This window comes from Cupressus sempervirens, chromosome 1 (assembly GCF_028749045.1).
Source record: "Cupressus sempervirens isolate cs-2001-9-10 chromosome 1, ASM2874904v1, whole genome shotgun sequence".
Classification (NCBI taxonomy): Eukaryota; Viridiplantae; Streptophyta; class Pinopsida; order Cupressales; family Cupressaceae; genus Cupressus; species Cupressus sempervirens.
In genome coordinates this window covers 573,417,975-573,438,821 of record NC_143118.1, presented here as the reverse complement: position 1 = coordinate 573,438,821, position 20,847 = coordinate 573,417,975, and the positions used below count along the sequence as shown (strand labels likewise).

Below are 20,847 nucleotides of genomic sequence, written 5' to 3'. Positions count from 1 at the left end.
TCTATCACTGTGTGGCTATGCATCTCTTCATTACATCTTAGATGAGTGATAGTGATTGATTATCAGAATACTTTTTTTTATTACTCTATTTCTATGCTACTCTTAATAAATCAAGTGTAACTTCCATACACCATTGACTAAAAATTTGTCCTCTTAACCACATCATGTAGATGACCTCTGGAACATGTCCTTAATTTTGCATCACTAAACCCTTACTCAGTTATTGCACATCATAAGATCTCTAACTACTATTCTTCTAGTCTTTACAGAATTACTACTATGTTGACATCAATGACAAACACAATCATGAATGCAACATATCAATACTCTCCAATGCTTATGATAATCCTCCAATTTAGTATCATTAGCATTCATGCTAACAATATCCCCCTTTGGCATTGATGGAAACATAGATGAAAAAATATCTAAGTTCCAAGAATACCAAACTATACTCTATTGTTGTTGTTGTTCTCATCTTATCAAATCCTCTTCATCAATCTAAAATCTTTTGGCTACTAGAATTGGCATCAGTTGTTCATAATGAACAACTTGCAACATTTTCTAGCTACATATACTCATCATTGAGTTAACCTTCTAGGCACTAACATTTCCTTCTGTGCATAACATGAATCTTTCAAAATCTTCCTAAAGAGATAACTCTCCCCCATTGACATCTCAATAGGTGCTTCTCTCACATTCTCTCTCCTCATTGTCTAGGAGATGTTTTTCATGTACATATTCTCCCCCCCATTGACATATTCTCCCCCCCATTGTCAAATGTGTCAATACAAGTACAAAATACCAATTGGTATAATATACTTCTTCCAACTCTTTAATCAGCTCAAATCTCCAAAGACACTATTAACTACCAAATATAAAGAGTCCTCAATGACTCCATACATACTAGATACTCCCCCATATAGGAAGCATCAGTATTCAGTCCATTCTAACAATAGTGCTCTATACCACTAGATTGATGCACTTTTTGCATCATCTACTCACAAGTAGGCAAGGGCATAACCCCAAGCATACCTCTTAGGTACTCAAAAGTATCCTTAGGAAAAGGCTTTGTAAAGATATCTACAACCTGGTCTTTAGTACTTACATACTCCAATCTCATTTCCTTCTTTGTTTCCTCCTCTCTTAAAACATGACACTTAATGGATATGTACTTTGTCTTAGAATGCGGTACTGGATTCTTAGACATACTTATTGTACTTATGTTATCATGGTAAATGATAACAAGTTTTGTAAACTCAATCCTAATATCTTTCAACATTTTTTTCATCCACATAACTTGATTACAATTATTTGTTGTTGTAACATACTCTACCTCAGTTTTACTCTGAGAAATACAATCATGTTTCTTGCTCAATAAAGAAACCAATCCTCCTCCAAGAAAGAATGCTCCACCATTGGTGCTCTTTCTATCATCCATATTGTCTACCCAATCTACATTAGTATGTGTGCACAAAGTGAAATCACTTGCTCTGTCATACCAAATCCCATAATCAGATGTTCCTTTCAAATATATGAATATCTTCTTCACTTCTGCATAATGATACTCTTTTTTATCATCTTGGAATTTTTCTACAATCCCAACTACATTTTCTATATCTAGTCTATTGTGGGTCAAATATTGCAATCCTCTAATCATAGATCTATATTTTTCCTTCTCAATTGGAGGTGTCTCATCTTTACTAGATAACTTGTGAATAGTTATCATGGGTTTACCAATAGGTTTACAACTTTCTAAACCAAATATTTTCAACAAGTCTTTCAGATACTTAACTTCTGAAATTAATATCCCATCTCTGCTCTACATAATCTACAATCCTAGGAAAAAAATCCATTTCTCCTATCATGCTCATTTCAAACTCATTTTTCATCTCTTTAGAAAAATTATCACTTTCTTTATCATTTCCTCCAAATATTATGTCATCCACAAATATTACAATTATAAACAAACCATCATCAATTTTTTCTCAAATACAAATTACCTTCTATTGTACCTTTAATAAATCCAAACTTAGACAAATACCTGTCCAACCTTGCATACCAAGTTCTAGGTGCTTGCTTTAGACCATATAGTTCTTTCTTCAATCTGCATACCATCTATTTTTCTTTTTTTAGAGAGAATATATTAGACTTCTCAATGTAGACTTCTTCTTCAAGTTCTCCATTCAGAAAGGTTGACTTGACATCCATCTAATAAACCTTGAAATTATTGCTTGATGCATAAGCCAAGAACATCCTTATTGCTTCCATTCTTGCCACATGTGCATATTTCTCTTCATAATCTATGCCTTCTTTTTGTGAGTAACCTTTGGAAACAAGTTTGGCCTTGTTTCTCACAACTTCACCTTTCTCATTTATCTTATTATTGAATACCCATTTGGTTCCTATCACATTATTATGTTTAGGTCTAGGAACTAATCCCCATGTCTAATTCTTCATAATCTGGTCTAATTCTTCTTTCATTTCTTACATCTAGTGATCATTCTTACATGCTTCATATGCACTCTTAGGTTCCACTTAAGAAATCAAACATAATTCCTCATTCAATTACTATGTTCCTTGTCATCACACCTTTATCCTCACTCCCCATTATCTATTCTAGAGGGTGATTCCTTGTCATGTTTTTGCTAGAGGTAGGAGTTGACATCTCAACTCTTATCTCTTCTCTAGGTTCAGATCTTTGTTCTTCTCTATGCTTAACAAATACATCATTCTATAAGTCATTGTTAGTCTCAAAAATAACTTCAGCATTCTATCTAACAATTCCATAATTATCATCTTCTTCATTAGAATTATAATCTACCATATTTTCTTTAGTACCAAACTTTTCATCAATCCTTAGATTGTGCACTCAAATATTGTCTTATATCTATAGTTGAAACATCTATATGCTTTTACTTTCAATGAGTAACCAAGAAACATACCTTCATCACTTCTAGGATCAAACTTACCAATATCATCATCTCTCTTAATGTAACATTTACTCCCAAAAATTTTGAAATACTTGACTGATGGTGAATGACCAAACCATAACTGATAGGGTGTCTTGCTCATATCTTTTTTGATCTATACTTTGTTTAGAGTATATATTATAGTGTTAACTAATTCTCTCCAAAATTTCTTTGAGACATCATTCTCAAATAACATTTCTCTTTCTACTTCTGCTACTATCTTATTCCTTCTTTCAGCAATCTCATTCTATTCAGTTGTTCTAGGTGAAGATAATTATCTGTTGATTCCATTCTCTTCATAGAACATGTTGAACTCTCTAGAGGTGAACTTTTCTCCTCTATTTGATCTCAAACATTTAGTCTTGACACTAGATTCATTTTCAACTCAATTCTTAAATATCTTTAATTTCTCAAAAGCTTCAAACTTCTCCTTAAGAAATGCTACCCACATCATTCTAGTGTAATCATCAACAAAAAACACAAAATACCTTTCACCATAGAACCCTATGGTTCTTGCAAGACCATTCAGATCTGCGTAAACAATATCTAATTTATTAGTAGTTGAGAACTTTTGCTCAAAAAAGACACTTTCCTTTGCTTAGGCAAAATATATTCCTTGCAGACAACAATAGTTAGCTTAATAATCTTAGGTAGATATCTCACTATGAATGTACTATTAACTTTCACAATATTATAAAAGTTTATATGACAAAATCTTATGTACCACAACAAACTATTATCAACCTTTTCTACCAAGCATTTTATTTCAGTAGGACTAAACTAGAATACATTACCTCTAGATCTGGTTCCACTACCAATTAGCTTACCATCTATGTCTTTGATAATGCAAGTCTTCTTTGTAAAATACAATAGATATCCCTTGTCCACCAACTTTCCAATACTCAACAGATTATGTTGTAAACCATCAACAAAGTAAGCATCATTAGTGTTAGTTCTACCATCAATATTAATTGTGTTTTTTAGTGTGGAGCCTGATCAATCCCCAAGTGGGAGATTTTTAGTTTGTGGTGACTGATCAGGGAAGTATTGTACATACTTTACAATATTTTTCATTATATGTGATGTAAAAATTGCTTCTTGTAGTGATATTGAGTTGTAACAGATTATGGATTGTAATCAGATTATAATCATTGGATCATAATAATACTAAACTTGTTATTTTTTGGACATAGCTCAAGGTTTGGGTGAACCGCGTTAAATCCTGGTGTCTTGTGTTCTATTCTGTGCAATATATTATTTTTTGATATTGGTTATATTTGCATGTAATTTTCATTTCCCTCTATGGTTAATCCTAACAAGTGGTATCAGAGCGAGGTTATTTTTTAGTTATCCTCTACAAGAAAGTATTATGGTTGACTGGGAGCAATGGCAAATGAGGGTAAGTTAAAGGTTGACAAGTTTAATGGGTAAAACTTTCAGTTATAGAAGATGCAAATGGAGGACTATCTTTATCAGAAGGATTTATGGAATCCATTGGAAGGAAAAACAAAGAAATAGGGAACTATGACAGATGAGGACTAGGATATTTTAGATAGAAAGACACTTGGAAGCAATCAATTATGTCTGGCACCATCAGTAACATTTAACATTACAAAAGAGGAGACGATGAAAGATTTGATGAAAACCCTAGCGACACTGTATGAAAAGCCCTTTGCTTCAAATAAAGTATTTATCATGAAGCTTTTATTTAATATGAATATGGCAAAAGGTGGATCTATTGTGGATCATTTAAATGAGTTTAATACTATTACTAGTCAGTTATCTTTTGTGGGTATTAATTTTGATGAAGAAATTGGGGCTCTCTTGATTTTGTGTTCTTTACCCAAAAGTTGGAATGGCTTGGTAATGGCTGTTAGTTATTCCATTTCTGGATCTAATACCCTAAAATATGATGATGTGATCAGTGTTATTTTGAGTGAGGAAACTTGTAGGAAAACCTCAAGAGGATCTACATAAGGAAGTGCTTTAAACAAATAAAGTAGAGGTAGAATGATTAAGAGAGGAAATAATTCTAGAAATCAAGAAGAAAGTCAAAAGGAAAGGGTCTCAATCCAGAGGACCAAGAGATTATTTGTACTGTGGTAAGCCAGGGCATAAGAAGAAAGATTGTTGGACTCAAAAGATCAATGAATGAGATAAACCAAAAGGGAACAAGGAGGAAAATTTGGTAAGTAATAATTTGAAGAGGATTCTTTGCTTCTTTCTTTAGAAAGTGTTGATGATTCATGGGTTTTAGATTTTGGTACTTCATTTCATGCTACACTTCATAGAGGTCATTTTATTGATTATTTCCAAGGGGATTTTGGGCTTGTTTATTTAGGAGATAATGAACCCTATGTAATTTTTAGAAAGGAAAAAGTTAAGATTAAGTTTCAAAATGGGAATCATTGGCTACTACATGAGGTAAGACATGTTCCAAGGTTGAGTAGTAATTTAATTTCAGCAGAAAAACTTGGTGATGAGGGTTGTGTAGTTACTTTTAATGATAAAAGTTGGAAAGTTTCAAAAGATTCCCTTGTAGTAGAAAAAGGTGTGAAAGTAGGAATCTTATATCTTTGTACAGGTCATAATTTTCCTTCTACTTAGGTGTTTCAGAGAAAAATGAATGTTCAAGAACAATTGTTGCAGTTGAGTAGGGAGAAGAAATAATTGTTGTAGATTCTGACACAGTGCTCTAGTACAAAAGACTTGGGCACATGAGTGAGAAAGGTATGAAATTACTTCATTCAAAGATAGTTTTACTAGGTCTAAAATGTGTCAATATGGATTTCTGTAAAAGTCGTGTGCATGGAAAATAAAAAAGAGAGTGACTTTTGTGAAGAGTGGGAAGGAAAAGAAAAGTGAGAGATTAGAGCTTGTGCATATAAATGTATGGGGACCAGCTCAGGTATCTTCCCTTGGTGGCTCTCATTATTATCTTACATTTATTGATGATTCAACTAGAAAAGTACAAGTTTATTTCCTTAAACAAAAATATGATGTATTTCAAACTTTTAAGAAATGGAAATGCTTGGTTGAAAATGAGATTGGTAAGAAATTAAAATGTCTCAAATATGATAATGGTGATGAGTATTAGAGTCATGAATTTGAATATTATTGCTCCACTAATGGTATTCATAGATAGAAAACTATTCCAAGGACTCCATAAGAAAATGGAGTGGTTGAATGCATGAACAAGATAGTAATGGAATGTGCAAGGAGCATGAGGTTACATCTTGGGTTTTTCTTAAACATGTGGGTGGAGACTATCATGTGAGGCCTCGCCCCAACCCATCGTAGCATAGTGATACATTACTCTTATTTTTGTTATCCGCGACTCGAGATGTCGAGACATTATCTGATGCTTAGAACATATTTTATTATTTCATGTTGTGTGATGTTATTTCCAGATATATTTGATGATTGTCATTTAATGTTCATGTATATGTATGTTGACAAAATCAGTAGATGTAGGATTGAGATTTGATTTGAGATATTTCAAATGGTTAAGAATTATGAAGGGAGAAGAAACTTTATTAATGTATGTTTTAAATTATGAAAATTTCTGATACATATACATTTATATACATGTGATTTTATAGGACTACTGATGTGTGCAATGAGTGTGCAGATATTTAGCCGAGAAACCCTACGGAGGAACAAAACTAATCTCCATGTGCTAAAATTTGGAAACCCTATTTTTTGTAATTATGTTCTTTCAGTGTCGCTTGACACTCGTAAAATGTTTATGTGCTTAATTTGCTAGTTAGAGTTGTTAGATGGACCTATTTTATTCCTAGATTTTATTTTGTCTCTAAACCTCTTTCCTAAGGCTTTTAACATGTTTTTATTCTAACCAAAGGGTATGGGTATGGGTTAGGGGTCTTTTCCAACCCCTAAGCCCCTAGCTTTGACTTTTGAGGGCACTCAAAAAGTCCCTTTTTGTCTTTGTGCGAAAATTGCAAGTGGTTGTCATGAGTTGTCTTACCCCACCTCCTCTTAGGGTTTAACCATGGTGTAGGTTGAGTTAGGAGTTTCTAGTGTGTCTAGTGGGTGGAAATAGTTATTGCTCCTTTTTGGGTGGTTGAGTTGGGGGCTTATTTAGAGGCCTTCCTTGGTCTAGTGGTTTTGTTACCCAATCTCTACATTTAGAGAAGATTTCTTGAAGCTTGAAGGAAGGAGGGATACTCTACTCAAATTGGTTCATTGCCATTACCTCTTTGTGAAGGTAGGAAACTCTCATCTCCCTTATTCAGTATTTATGTTTTGTTTCATGTTCTTGTTACCTTGTTGTTGTTTTACTGTTGTATGGTTGTGGGTATGTTGGGAAGATTTGCAAACCATGTCTTTTTTTTGGTTGTTTTCCTTTCTTGTTTATGTTTGAAATTTTGAGTTTTCCTTGCATGGGTGTTTTGGTATTACTCACCCTAGGAGAGGGCAGAAGTGACCAATTTTGGGAGAGGTCTATTTAGTTGGACTCCAACCTGTGTAGAGTCTCTTCTCAGGATGAGAAGAGGGATAAAGGGTAGGGTGTTATGGGCCCCTACCCGTCAGCACAAACCTGGTATGAGTATGGCAATTTTAAATGGAAGAACAAAAGTTCTTGGTTATTGGCCCCGATTGGGCATCTGAATTGGTGTTGTGCTTGACTTCTCCAGTTGGAAGAATCCACCTCTCCCTAGTCTTGATTCACTGTGAATCTTATTGTGTAAGCCATGTATGATTATGCATGCTTGATGTTCTTTTGGTTCTGCTTGGTCGTCACTCGATCAGTTATTGGTTTCCTCCATGGTTCTTGAAATGAGATTTAGAAGACATTACAAACTCCTTGATTATGATCATGAAGAAAATTTGATAAAATTATTGAAAATTGGGATTGAGATCCTATTGTAAATTGTATTTTTTTTAAACCTTATTATAGATGGCAACGAAGCCGAGTTTTCTTCCTGATTCTTTCCCGGCTGAGCCTTGAATCAGGTTGATAATAAAATAAGTGATTGAGTAAATTTACTTCTCTTAAAAATTTTGTATTCTATGTTGTCATATGAATGTGTATCAAAGATAAGATGCAACAATGATGTTCAATTATACAAGATTCAATTTGTGATGTGTGGTGATGCCTCTATTCATATGGGCTGTAGAGAGAGATGTTGCTAATCCATGTAATTATATGGTGTCTTTATCAAGTTTGAAATGATTTAGTTTATGTAAGGTTGTGTTGAAAGTGAATTTGCAAGAACATGAAGGAAAGAATTACGTCAAGAGATCCAAGCTAAAATTGAAACATGATAGAGAAATAACTTTGTGTATTTTGATACTCCCTTCAAAAAGGAATGGAGCATTATCATTTTGATCTCTTATTTTCTCAATTGCCTTAAGACTAGTTTAGTCATTATGTTGTTCCAATGTTGATCCATCAGTTTTATTAGATAGTTAAATGAATATGCAGATGGTTCTTTCATGAAATGTGGTTCCATTGAAATGCATGGCCATTTGAGGTTCATGGAAACAATAAATTAGAAATTCATAAGAGAATGTATACACCTATTGCTGTAATATAGTTGCAAAGAAATATACAATGAGTTTCAAGAGAGAAAGAGAAGACAAATTATCAAATATCCACTTACAGGATGCTAGAAATTGTATGGGGAAATAATTTACTCTCTTGATTGAATAGAGAATATTCCCCTTTGGATCCCTTGTTTCAAATTAAATTTTCAAAATTAATAATCAATAAAAGGATTATGATTAACTAAATAAGCATTACACTAATAACTTAAATATCTATTTGTTTTTTTTTTCTACCTATAAAACTTTATCCAATGAATGCTTTGTGCAAGTCAAACTGTCATCACAGGTGATGACATCATCCTTGTCCCATCCCCATCTTCCTCCTATTATGGGTGCTCAACTTGGAGGGAAGACATTAAATTTTGGTGGTTTAAATCGAGTGAGCAAGTATTCTAACCTTGCTTTTCTCCCACCTTCTATTCACATGGAACGCAGGTTTTGGAAAATGCATAGCAAAGGTTATTGTTTTTTTTGGAGAAATGGATTGCTGATGGGAGGGTGACATCACCTGTCCCCCCCCCCCATCCCATCACCCCCTTTTCTCTCCTAACCTTTCCAAGCGCTCACTTCATTCCATGGGAGGCTTAAAGCATGGGTCTGTTTTGTGCTTTTATTTAAGCCTACGTTTCCTTTCCTTGGGGGACAAGACCTGACGTGGGCCAGCTGTTTAGGACAGCGCACAGGCCTAGGATAGGCTTGGGGAAAGGAGGGAGTAAGGGAAGTAGGATGTTGGGAGGGGGTAGTTAGTTTAGGTGCCTAGTAGAGTTAGTTTTAAGTTAGGTTAGTAGGTAGTTTAGTAAGTAGGTTAGTTCTATTCTATTAATATTTTTTTATATAGTATAGTTTGTTTAAAATAGTATTAGTTGTTAGAATTAGTGTTCAGTTTAGTTATGTTATATATGTTAGTTTTATTTTGGTTATTAGTCTTTAGTTTATTGTTACTTTCTTATAGGGTTTTTTTTTTTTTTTTGTTATGTAAATTAATTTGGTTGTAAAGTAAGTATAGTTAGATATCAATTTAATTTGTAAGATATTTTAGATTAATTAGTTTAGTTTTAAATTAATTTAGTTATTCAATAAACTTTAGAAAGTTTCGATATTATATGTTTTTACTTAAATTCGTTGTTATCATGTTATTGATTGTTAGTTTTAGTGTATATAAATTATCTAGTACGGTTTAACATTAGACTTATATTATGATTAGTTAGGGCGTTTTGATAGTTAAATTTGATAGTCTAGTATTTATATTAAAGTTCTTAATTTTGGTTAAAATGAATGCCAAAAGGACTAAATTGTTCTAAAGTCAAATATTGATTGATAGTTAAGCAATTATTAAGTAAGTAAATATATAAGTTGTTTTTCTTCTTTCTATTATATTATTAGCATGTATTCAAGTTTTAAAATCTTAGTAAAATTAATGTTAGCTGAGTAGATTTTGATATTTGATTGTTTTATTTCCTATCCATAATTAATATAAATTGTTTTCTTAAACAATTTCAAAATATCGTTGTAACATTAATGCAATAACGAAATCAAAGGTTAATACCATTTATTAACGAATAAGTAGCTATTGAAATGGAATTCTTCTCATCATTATAAACTTAAGATGTATGTAGTTAAACTGTTCTGGCTCTTGTGAATTCGACTCTTAAACTTTTGTGAACCTTATTATTAATTATTATTCAAAAAAAAAAAATTTGTGTTTGCCCTCGTAGTTTGGGCATGACATATCAATACTATTATATATATGATTAATAGAGGTCCCTCTACTCCTTTGAGTTGTGGTATTCTAGAGGAAGCATGGACTTGTAAGAAGGCAAGTTATTCTTTTCTCAAAACTTTTGGTTGTGAAGCATTTTCTCATATAGATTCTAAAAATAGAACCAAGTTGTAAGCTAAGTCAAAGAAATTTGTATTTTTTGGATATGGCATTGATGAATTTGGTTATGAGCTTTGGGATTTTGAAAATCATAAATTGTAAGAAGCAGGGGTTTCATATCCAATGAAAAAGTATTGTACAAAGATATGTTGCAGCAATATGAGAAGAAAGAAGATGATTATGTAGTGTTGGATGATACTCCAAAAGATGATATTCTAGCAATTCCTCATGATCTGCAAAAAATACAACAATAAATACCACACACTCTAGTGAATTTTAGATGCTCAACAAGGCTAAGTAAACCTCTAGAAATATCGTCTCCTTCTCTATATTCTATTTTACTTACTGATACTAGTGAACCTAAATGTTATGATGAAGTTGTGCATGTGTATACTAAGATCAGTGGGAGTTTGCAACAGTAGATGAAATGGACTCCTTGCTGAAAAATAAAACTTGGGTTTTATGCAAGTTTCCTATAGGTAAACAAGCTTTACAAAATAAATAGATTTACAAGTTGAAAGAAGAGGATGGAGGTAAGAAAATATTTAAATTCATGTTAGTGTTAAAGGATTTGCATAGAAGAAGGGCATTGATTTTGATGATATATTCTCTCCTATTGTCAAAATGACTTCTATCCATATTATTTTAAGTATTGTGGCTAATGAAGATTTGCATTTGAAGTAGCTTGATGTTAAAATAGTCTTCCTTCATGGTGATTTGGATGAAGAGATATATATAGCACAACCAAAGGGATTTAAGGTCAAAGGTATGGAGAACTTAGTGTGCAGACTAAAGAAAAGTTTATATGGCTTGAAGCAAGAACCTCAACAATGGTATCTAAAATTTGACAATTGTATGCATGAGCATGATACAGTAGGTGCCATTCAAATCATTGTGTTTATTTTAAGAAGTTGGATGATGACAACTGCATTATTTTATGTTTATATGTTGATGATATGTTTGTAGTTGGGTCTAGCATGGATGACATTAAGGGGCTAAAACACCAACTAGCATATTCATTTTTTATGAAGGATTTGGGGGTAGCAAAAACAATCCTTGGTATGAATATTTGTAGAGATAGAAAGAACATAAATTTGACATTATCTTAGGTTGAATATATTGTGAAAGTGTTGCAACATTTCTCTATGGAGGATTCTAAAGTTATCAGCACACCTTTACTTGGTCATTTGAAGTTGACTAAAGAGATGTCTTCCAAGACACAAGAAGAGGAAGATAAGATGTCCAAGGTATCTTATGCTTCAGCTCTAGGAAGCTTGATGTATGTTATGGTATGTACGAGGCCATATATTGCACATGCAATAGGATTCATTAGCACGTACATACAAGCCATCTAGGAATTAAGAATTAGAATGTAGTAAAATGGATTCTTAGATATATGAGAGGAACATCCAGCAAGTGTCTACATTTTGGAATCTCTACTAATGATTTACTAGAATATGTTGACTCAAATTTGGTAGGGGATATTGATAACAAGAGGAGTACTACAGGTTTTGTATTTACTATTGGTGGGGCAGTAGTGAGTTGGGTTCTCAATTGTTGAAGGTTAATGCTTTATACACGAAAAAGGTAGAGTATGTTGCTACTACAGAGATAATATGGCTTTATTTCTTTCTAGAAGAATTGGGACACCCTCAAAGGGATAATTATTTGTTTATAGATAGTCAGAGTGTCATTCATCTTGTGAAGAATTCCACTCTACATTCAAAGACCAAACATATTCTATTGTGGTACCATTTCATTCGCTTAGTTTTGGATGGTGGACAATTAAAGCTAGAAAAGATACATATAGATGACAATATAGCAGATATTTTTACAAAGGTAGTGACAAGGGATAAGTTGAATTCCTCTTCAGCTTCAATTAGTCTTCTATACTAAATAGAATAAAAGAACAAAAAAGTCCAAAGTGGTTTAATCTAGTGGGAGCCCCATGTAGTAGTGATATTTCTATAGTATCAGTCTCCAAGTGGGAGATTGTTGTTTAGTGTGGAGCCTAATCAGTCTCCAAGTGGGAGATTGTTAGTTTGTGGTGACCAATAAGGGAAGTATTGTACATACTTCATAATTTTTTGGCTGAAAAAAAATTGGGTTGTGGCTAACATATTGATAACATATGGCTAACATGTGGTAACCCTAAATAGGAAAAAATACTTGTATAAAAGGGCTTAGGGTTAGGTATATTTTATTATTTATGATGCAAAAATTGTTTCTTATGGTGGTATTGAGCTATAAGGGGTTAAAGATTGTAATTAGATTATAATCACTAGATCATAATAATACTAGACTTGATGTTTGGTGGATGTAGCCCAGGGTTTGGGTGAACCACATTAAAACTTAGTGTCTTGTGTTTTGTACTGTGAGATTTATTATTTTCTAATATTGGTTATATTTTCATTTAATTATCATTTTTATCTGTGATTAATCCTAACAAATAGATCCAATCCTTATAATGTGATAGGCTTCATTGTTACCAACTCTAACAATACCTCCATCATAATTTTTGAACTTAAAAAACTTATTCATATCACTAGCAATGTGATGTGAACATCCACTATCGATTATCCAATCTAATTTCTTCCCAATTTTGGTAACTAGAGCTCTTTCTTCTCTAATTTATCTATTGAGATCATCTTCTTTGATAGCTACAAATCCTAATTCATCATCACTTTCACTCTGACCTCTTTCATCAAATTCTTCATCCTCATTAGCATACAAACAATTTATATCCTTATCTCTTCTAGACTTAAACTTTCCTTTAAACTTTTTCTCTCTTTTAGGACATTTAGATGCATAATTACCATATTCATCACAATTCCAACACTGAAATATTTTCTTACCATCTTTCTCTCTTCTTACTAGAAGGGCTATTCCTTCTTCAATCTTCTTGTCTTCTTCAAATCTGCTACTACGATCAAAGTCTCCTCTTGCACTTGAACTTCTTGATAGATTAGGTTGAATGTTTAGAGCACTAAAAGTTGTCATAACTCTAGCTAGTTCTCCAAAATTTCTCAATACTACTTCAACATATTCTAATATTCCAAGCAATGTTTCCTTTGTGAAATCTTTGGTGCAGGTCGTAACTAGTTGAATTATCTAAGTTTTCTTGAATGGTGGTTTCAAACTTTTCAAGATCTTCCATATAGCTTCATCATCTTGCTTAGTTCCACTAAGAGACTAAATACCTACAAAGAATTTTGATATTCTAACAACATAACTTTTTATAGAATAATAGAACTAAATTATACTTCTTTCCTCTATCATATGTCTTACTAACTAGACTTCTACTCCTTCAAATCTTGTAACCAAATCTCATACTACACATCCAATGATCCCTTGGATCACTTACACACATCTTCCAAATACTCTAATTCTTTTCGCACTTTGCACTACTTCTTTACACTTGGATGTTCTACTTCACACATGTAATCAAGGAAAACATCTTTCCTTTATACCACATCTTCATAATTATTCCTTTATTTGGCCTTGAGGCTTTCTAAATTAAATTTTAATAAGATAATTAATTAATTCCCTATTACAATAGCATTGTCGGCTCATAGTCCCTATAAAACTTCACATGTGTGATACCAAGTATTGTACACATGCTGACATCACCACATGATTTTCCTCTATTACTATGTGACTATGCATCTCTTCATTACATTTCAGATCAAAGATAGCAATTGATCATCATACCATTGTTTTCTAATACTCTGGTTTTACATTACTCTCAGTAAATCAGGTGTAACTTTCATATGCCATTGATTCAAAAAAAATTCTCTCAAAGACATCATTAAGATGAGCTCTAGAAAATGTCCTTAATTATTTATCACTTAGCCCTTACTCAGTTACTGTACATCATAAGATCTCTAACTGTTATTCTTTCAGTCTTTAGTGAGTTACTACTACATTGAGATCAATGATAAACATAGTCATGAATGCAACATATCAATACTCTCCAATGCTTAGGATACTCCCCTAATGTAGTATCATCAACATTCATACTAAAAATTTAGTCTAAAGATAAAACACCTTATTTAGAATATTGAGATCATTGAGTCTTAGACCATACTGAACATTAGGATGTATTTCTCTATTAATAGTTGGGCTTCTTATAGATGAATATCCACTAAAAGGAAAAGTAGGAGGAACTCATCATTAAATAGATGATATTTTATGTTTGATTGAAGTTTTAACAATTATTCTTGAGGATTCCTTGAATCATTGTCTAAAGTGTTAGATGTTTAATTTTTTTATGGAAGGGTGTAATGTGGCAATAGGGAGGGTGGGGATGGATGCATTGTGTTGCTTCTCTCAACCTATCTGATTCTAATAAGTAGGATTCATTATACTTTATCTCTCCTTTTAGAAATCTAAAAAATCTAGTGTTTGGCCAAGCCATTTATTATTTGCATTTAAGAATGTTGTTTCTGACATGTAGCATATGTGTATGACTATGCTTATTTTCATTTTTGCATATGTGTAAATATGCATTAGTTAAAAGAAGTGTACTTGTGGGTAGATATGTTATATTTTTTCTTTCACTACATATGGGTAGATGTGTGGTATTCTTTCCTTTCCCTACCACATTCTATGATTAGGCTACTAGACACATAGTTGTCTGTAGTATGTATCACAGCTGCACTAGATCCATCTGATCCATCTTGTTCCAGGAAGATAGGCTTCTCATATCCAGGTTAGGGCATTCTTCATGTTACGAAGAATCTTGAAAGATTAAACACTATATGGTTGGTTAGGTAAAAGCACCTAGGCCACACTCTCATCTCAAATAGTAGATAGATGACATCCAATGGCTTTGGATACCACATACACTAGGGGACACATGTCAAGATTCAATAACCTTTCTTATGGTCTTGTACCTTCATCTTGATGATCATCATGGTACCTATGATAATTGGATAATGTAATTACCATGATCAGATAATGTAATTACCATGATCATGATGTACTCTTATTCATGTATATGATGGATATGTGATGTTATGTTAATCAGCACCTTAGTTATGTTATATTGTATCAATTAACAAATTACTTGTTATTATTAACTTTCATTATTGGATAGTGAATAGTCTCTTGACTATTCAACTCTGTTTTTAATTGGTTTTCTTTCCACATTTCTCGTAATTGTTTGATGTGGTTATTTCTTAGTAAGACATGGTTCTTACATTTTCTCATTCTTTCTTATGTGTATTCAAGATATTGCAGTCACTTCACACAATTACCTTGGCTTATAGTTTGCCTTCTAGTCATGCTTTTGTTTGAGTCAGTTGAAGATAATGGTAAACTACTACATTCTTATCATTACTACTTTAAAAGGAAGATAGACTAGACCATTTCAGATTTTAGACTCATGGTGTGTTTTCCATTCTAATAACGAGAATCCTCTGGTTACATCTTAAATGTAGTCCTCAACTCCATTTTCAACATGGATTGTCTATTTTGAGGGTGAATTGGTTTTCTCTAGTCACTCATTTTTCCCTATCATGTGTTGTTTATCTTTCTCTCTACAAACCAAATTAGATTTCATTGTGTTGAAAAGGAAAGTGGTCAAAAATGAAGCTTTATTTGATGGTGCCCTATTCTTTTCCATGCAAAACTATAACTTATCATTTGGTAATGCTCTCGTAGGTGGTTTAATTCCTAGCGAAAAAAATTCCTAGGGTGTCCTTTTTTATCCCCTCTATTATTTTGTTTATTCACTTTGGTAAAACTTGAGTTGCATTTTTTGTTCATAATGTTTTGCATGCCATTGGTTTGTCACATCTCTAGTTTTTTATTTTCTTAAGTTGTTATTAGGCACCATACTAGCTATTCCAGGGGTCATTCCAATTTTTCCCATGGTCATGCTTCTTTGGAATCACTAAGATGGTGTTCATCTTGTCATTGTTAATGGTTTCTACAATTTTGTGGCTATACTTTAAAAAAAATTCAGCCCTCACAATATTACTTGATTTCTATTGGTGAGTCTTAGATGATTTTGTGTCCATAAATTTTCAACAGTATTTTACAGGAAAACTTCATCTGTATTGGTCAGGTATTGTGGTGGACATAAAATTTTGAGCATTTTTTTCCTCTTTCTAAATCAATAAGAAGATCTTTGTCCATGATGGTGATTTCATGACACTAGTATTCAATCTTTTTTAGAGTTATTTCTCTATTCATGTTATTTTTAGAATGTATTTAGATTTTTTTTTTTATAAGAAAAATAGGTTTTATAGGGATCCTGAAATCCAAAAGTTGTTACATATCATAGAGTTGTAAATAAAACAACAAAAGCCTAGAAACAAAACTACAGCCAACAAAAAGGCCAAATTGAAAGATAGGCAAAAAGCCAAGAAAAATCTACAAAAGCCAAAAATCCAAAAGACAGGTATTGATAATCCTTAACTTACTTCTCTAGCTTCCTTTTAAGGTCCTACATAGTTTCTGTTGCTTCATAGGCTTCCTGACACTCCTCAGCCATTTGCTCTTATTTCTTCAAGTAGGTCCAATCTAGCTAGCTATGGGATATGTCCATGATGGTGTCATCATCCATCCTATCTTCATCTCTGTCCTTCTCCTCATTATCCTCTAGAAGACCCTTGGCTTTCAGTTTTCCAGCAAGAGTAACAATGTTGTCATTAAGAGAGTTCAGAATAGAGATCATCTGGTTAGCTTCGTAGGCTTTCTAACACTCCTCAACCATTTGCTCCTATTTCTTCAAGTAGGTCCAATCTAGTTGGCTATGGGATATGTTTATGATGGTTTCATCATCCTTCATGTCTTCATCTCTGTCCTTTTCCTCATTATCCTCCAGAAGACCCCTAACTTTCAATTTTCCAACAAGAGTAACAATGTTGTCATTGAGAGAGTTTAGAATAGAGTTCATCTGGTTAACCATGTTATGGTTGTAAGTCTCCAAATTTTTTATCCTTTTTTTGACCAACCTGATAGCATCCCCCTAATCTATTTCATTCCCTCTCTCAAATTTCTTCCCCTAGCTTTCTAGCCATCCTTTTCTTTCTTTTAGCTCCTCTAGTTCATGAAATAGCCATTTAATTGATCTGAAATTATCTATCATGCTATTTCTTGCATTGTTAAGCAGGTTCATCCCCACTTCCCTCGCATTGTCAGTTATGGCCACTAGCGCTAGATCAATAAGTTCCTCCATTTGAATCTTTCCCTCTTTCTCTTCTAGGATTTGTGGATTAATGACTTCTCTGACAATCCCCATCTTTGAAGTTTTGACATTAAAAATTTTCCAAGCTAAATGCCTATCTTTTATAACCACCTCACCACTCCCTTCCTCTAATTTCTCCTTTTCATGCTCCTATGGGAGACTTGGAGAGGGTGGAAGCACTGAAATCTTTGGACCAAAAATAGTTTTCCCTTCTAAGGGTGTGTCCACCTCTTTCATCCTCCTTTGTTGCTTTCTAGGGTTTTCAACTGGCTCCTCTCTATCATCTTCCTCATACTTATTCTCCTCATCTATATCCATATCATCACCTTCTTCATTATATTCCTCTTCCTCCTGACCAGTAATTTTGGAACCAAGGCCCCTGGGACTTTTCCTACACAAAACCTTAGATGAAGTAGGCATATCCTTATCTTTTTCCTTTGCCTACTTTTTGGATGAATGATAAGCTTCCTCCTCCTCTGAGCTTATACTCTAAACCTCTTCCAAATCTGAGGAGAAGCTAGAACTCCTTGTATCCTTAGAGGCAGCCCCTACATGAGTCAGGGTTTTATTCCTAGTTGAGCCTTAAAATGCTCATATATCAAGAGCAGTAAACCCTCATGCAGGTTTGGGCTAGAAGTCAATTTTTTCTTGTGCATAGAAGAATACAAATAAAATGGAAAGGAAACCTTAAACCCATAATGAAAATGATTAAGTAAAACAAAGTGATGGGTTCTAACCCTATCAAATCTAGTATCTAGGGATATATATTCAATAATGGCCCTTAGTACATACCTCTAGAGATTTTTAATGGAATCCATCTCATAATAGGTCTCGTATTTCATTGATTCATTTTTCTCTTTCATATTCTTTGTGAAGTCCTTAACCACATTCGCAGACTTTTTTTTGTCTCTATAGAATTTTAACCCCTTGTCTGGAATTTTAGTGACATAAGCAATAATTTCAACAATAATTTGATACGACACCCATCCACTTTGACCCTATCATCCTTCCAAAAATTTACCATAAGATTGGTTATCGTTGGGTCATATCCATGAAGCTTGGCGATGTAATTTGCAATTCCTCCCTTTTCTAGCTTCTCCCAAACTTTTGTTCTTTGCTTCTATTTGTCTGGCTCACCTACTAGTTCTTTCCTACTCCTTTCACCCACCATCTCTATAGCCTAAATGTTTACAATTCTCATAAACATTTTCCTCTATTTCCCTTTCTCAATCCACTGGATTCTCTATTTAAAACTACTTTGTCTTTCACCGCTTTTTCTTTTCATACCTTAAAAGTGGTAAAAAAATAGACAACCCACAAAGTGTGTTGATTTGACACTATAAACGTCACTCACCTGTTCTATCTATATTTACTATAATTTTAGTGTTCTTCACTCATACTAGTATTAATTTATATAATTAACTTAGGAATACACTTGTACCTCCCTAGATCCCGTCTTGATCAATTAGGATTTTTGCATCCACCAAAATATTCTCGTCGGTATTCCATATCATCACCATTTCTTTCTTTACTATTTCATTGGAAAACCAATCAACCACTAAGTTAGCCTCCACGTACTCATGGCTAACATAAATGCATTCAAATTTTCCAAGTTTTATATGGATTTCTTTAATTATATTTGCAATTGTCCAAGCAGGATGAAGACTTCCTATAATACATCTGATAATATTATTCAAATCCCCCTCGACCCATAATTTTTTGACTCCCACTTCCAAGGCTAATTTAACAATGTGGAGCACAGCACTGGCTTTAGCATAATTATTTTTCTAGATTCCTAATGGGTAGGATAGAGCTGCAACTCCTCCACCATGATAGTTTCTAATTATTCCTCCGCATCCAAAAAGACTAGGATTCCCTTTAGCCGCTCCATCAAAATTGGCTTTATGCCAACCCTCAGGTGGGAGTTTCCACTTCACCTCCTATCTTTTTATCGTCCTATCCTTATCCTTTTTCTTATTCCTATCTCCATCTTAAATATCTCTCCCCTTTCTTATCTAGAAGTTTTCCTTCATAGTGCTATTGATTTTGTCTGCAAGCACATAACCAGGTACCTCCCTGTCTCTAAAAATTTGGTTGTTTCTCTCCTTCCAAACTCCTTAGCAAAAGTGAGGCAAAGTCCAAGAGATTATAGCATGCATATTTGTTCCTTTATACATACTATCTCATTGACAAAAGAAATCCAAAACATTATTTGGCTTGCACCAAGTAACCCCGTATTTCTTTGTGAGCATTTCCCCAACCTCCATGGAATATGAGCATTGAATAAAAATATGGTTAATTGACTCCAAATTATGCTTACAGAGAATACATTTGTTTGGGATATACCGACATTTCTTTGCCAGATTATCCAAAGTGATAATTTTATCTTGTAACATCAACTAGAAGAATATATTAATCTTAGGGATAAGGCCAGGCAACCAAGCCTTAGCCCATGGAGGTTTCTCTTTCAGCCTCCAAAGGGAATTATACCCCAATGCCACCAAGTAGCAACCATTAGAATTATCCTCCCATATTAATTCATCCCTCTTATTATTCAAGATCATTGTGTTCAGCATCACCATTAACGGCTTGAGATCATTCAAGATGAGAGATAGGTCTCTCCATCCCTAGTCTATCCTTTAGTCTCTAACTTTCACTCCAAATTGCCTAATATAGATGTTTTCCTAGTTATCATAAATAGGATTGTTAATGTGAGGACCCTAAAAAAACTAGTTATCATGCCAAAAGAGAATGTCTTCACCATTTCCCACTTTCCACTTGGTCTTAGAATTAGCTAGGTCTCTTGCCTTAAGAATACTATTCCAAATGACCAAGCCATTTGGGATGTTAGGATCATTAAGAAGAAACCTTAGAGAAGGCCTTCTAATATACTTCTCCACTAAAACATCTCTCCATTCCGCTGAGCTATTGAAAATGTGCCAAATATGTTTAGCTAGAAGAGCCTTATTAAGATGTCTTAGTTTCCTTATTCCAAGACCTCCATAGATCTTAGGGAGGAAAACATTATCTAAAGCCACAAGAGGGTATCTTTTTTGTTCCTCAAGCTCAAACCAAAGAAAATCTCTTTGGATCTTTTCCATTTTACCTGCATTTTTAGCTAGTATCCCAAAGAGACTTAGAGCATACATTGGAAGATTCTAAAGTGAGGATTTCACCATAAGACATTTTTTAGCTTGGCTTAAAGTAGTACCTTTCCAACCTACCAACTTCTT

General features: G+C 33.5%; 1 pseudogene; it reads right to left on the bottom strand.

Annotated features, from left to right (window-relative positions):
* The window catches only part of LOC149578720 (FBD-associated F-box protein At2g26860-like), a 156,500-nt pseudogene extending 138,466 nt beyond the window's left edge, over positions 1-18,034 (bottom strand).
* Positions 18,035-20,847: the final 2,813 nt, after the last annotated feature.